Source organism: Otolemur garnettii, unplaced genomic scaffold (genome assembly GCF_000181295.1).
Source record: "Otolemur garnettii isolate 467f Iridium unplaced genomic scaffold, OtoGar3 scaffold00077, whole genome shotgun sequence".
NCBI lineage: Eukaryota > Metazoa > Chordata > Mammalia > Primates > Galagidae > Otolemur > Otolemur garnettii.
Genome location: NW_003852472.1, coordinates 1,176,868 through 1,179,504, shown reverse-complemented (window position 1 = coordinate 1,179,504; position 2,637 = coordinate 1,176,868). Strand labels below are relative to the sequence as shown.

Sequence of the window (2,637 nt, the reverse complement as noted above, 5' to 3'; positions counted from 1 at the left end):
TTTTTTTTTTTATTGCAGTTGTCATTGTTGTTTTAGCTGGCCTGGGCTGGGTTCAAACCCACAACCCTCGGTGTATGTGGCCATCACCCTACCCACTGAGCTATGAGCACTGCCAGGCAAATGGTATTATTAAAGATACTATGTCCCTTGGGCCAGTCTCCTGCAAGCTCTGTTCTCCCAAGGGCTAAAGACATGCTTCCTCAATGTATGTGTTGACCCTTTGCTGGGCTGACACCCCTCCCTGTCATCCAGGGAATGGCAGGGGTGCCCAGCTCTGAACAGGTGAGAGTGGGGCTAGAGGTGGGGGAAGGAACTCATTACCACCTGGTCTCAAAGGGCCAGCTGAGGGATCCCACCAAAGACTCTTCAGATAATTATAATTATGTATCCCCACCCCCAGGATTGTAGGATTGGTACATGAGCATTATTTAATTCTTGTCCCTGTTTCTGTCTATTTTCAACTTGTGATAGCCAGTCAGATGGCCTGTCAGTCAGAGACAGTTGGGGCCACAGTCGCAGTTTCTACCCTGAGCAGCGCATCCCCAGCAGGGGGAGCCCATGTCTCTCCTGAAGAGCTCTGCAGCCATGTAAAGCATTTGGGATCTTCTATTAGGCCCATTCTGGAGTGTGCCTGCTCTGGGTCAGATACCTGTCACCTGCCACCTGATCTTTCTCTCCAGCCTTGCCAGAGTGCTAGTCCTATTTCATGGAAACCAAGGTGCACAAGTGCAAAGGGACTTGTCCAAAGTCACCTAGCAGGGTTGGGGGAGCTAAGACATGTGCCTATGTTTGCCTGGTTTTGCAGCCTGGTTCCCCCAGGGGAATCCCAAGACAATATTGTAGCTGGTATCTCCCATCCTCTGAGGTTACAGGGGGCTGTGTGAGGCAGGAGTGAACTAGGATGCCAGAAGTGCTAGTAAAGACTGCTAGAATGTGAGGAAGGCAGGGACAACCAAGGAAGGCTTCTTGGAAGAGGCAGTTCTGGAAGAAATCTCAAAGATCACCTTGTCTAGCCCTGTGTGGGTTATGGATCACCTCTCCAAGATTCCCCAAAGACTGTTTGCATGCTGCTAGACAGGGAGCTCACTACCGTAAAAGTAGCATATTCTATCTTTGCAACTCTCTGCTAGAAAGTTCTTTGCCTGGAGTTGAAGCCCACTTCCTTGTGATTTTCTTCTCTGATCTTTTTTCTGCCCCTTCACTTTAATGTAGCAGAGACTGTAAATCTAAGTGTGCTCCCCTCTAGAACCTAACCCCCCTGAGCTTTTTAGCCCTTCCACTGGGAATGGATGGCAAGCCTTTTGCTTTGTCCCTTTGACATGCTCCAAGAATTCCCTCTTAGATTATGGCATATGGAACTGAGTATAGCACCACAGGTGTTACCTGAACACTAAAGAACAGAGTATGGCTGCGTGCAGTGGCCCATGCCTGTAATGCTAGTACTCTGGGAGGCCAAGGCAGGCAGATCGCTTGAGCTTAGGAGCTCAAGATGAGCCTGAGGCTCAGCACCTGTGGCTCAAGCACCTAAGGCACCAGCCACATACACCTGAGCTGGCGGGTTCGAATCCAGCCTGGGCCCGCCAAACAACAATGACAGTTGTAACCAAAAAATAGCCAGGCGTTGTGGTGGGTGCCTGTAGTCCCAGCTACTTGGGAGGCAGAGGCAGGAGAATCATTTGAAACTAGGAGTTGGAGGTTGCTGTGAGCTGTGATGCCACAGCCCTCTAGCCAGGGCGACAGCTTGAGGCTCTGTCTCAAAAAAAAAAAAAGGACAAGCCTGAGCAAGAGTGAGACCTCATCCGTACTTATAGTCCCAGCTACTTTGGAGGCTGAGGCAAGAGAATCGCGTAAGCCTAGGAGTTGGAGGTTGATGTGAGCTGTGACGCCATGGCACTCTACCCAGGGCAACAGCTTGAGACTCCGTCTCAAAAAAAAAAAGAAAAAATAGAAAATTAGGTGAGTGTTAGTCCCAGCTACTTGAGAAGCTGAGGCAAGAGGATTGCTCAAGCTCAAGAGTTTGAGATTGCTGTGAGCTATGATGCTGTGGCACTCTACCCAGGGCAACAGAGTGAGACTCTGTCTCAAAAACAAATACACAGGCTCGGTACCTATAGCTAAGTGGCTAGGGCACCCGCCACACACACCGGGGCTGGTGGGTTTGAACCTGGCCTGGGGCTTGCTAAACAACAATGACAACTACAACACACAAAAAAGCTGGGCATTATGGCAGGCACCTGTAGTCCCAGCTACTTGGGAGGCTGAGGCAAGAGAATCGCCTAAGCCTAAGAGTTTGAGGTTGCTGTGAGCTATGACATCATGGTACTCTACTGAGGCAACATAGTGAGACTCTTGTCTCAAATAAGTAAATACATAAGTAAATAAATAAATAGCAGAGCAGAGCACAGTGAACAGTCACCTCCCTAATTCTGGGCACCTACCCTCTGTTAACACTGCTTTGGCTCATCTTTTATTGTTGTTGTTTACTATCTCTCCCAATAGAGTCACACTCAACCTTCTGAAATTCAAGTAGTTTTTAAAATTTTTCTCTTTAAAAAGAAAAAATAGGCTATGTGCAGTGGCTTGTGCCTGTAATCCTAACACTTTGTGGCTCGGCACCTGTGGCTCAAGTGGCTAAGG

The 2,637-nt window shown here is 48.8% G+C and overlaps 1 protein-coding gene across 2 annotated transcripts in view; it reads left to right on the top strand.

The window, feature by feature from the left end:
• The window catches only part of LOC100965532 (ras GTPase-activating protein 4), a 29,043-nt gene that overhangs the window by 17,102 nt on the left and 9,304 nt on the right, over positions 1-2,637 (top strand). The window lies entirely within an intron of this gene.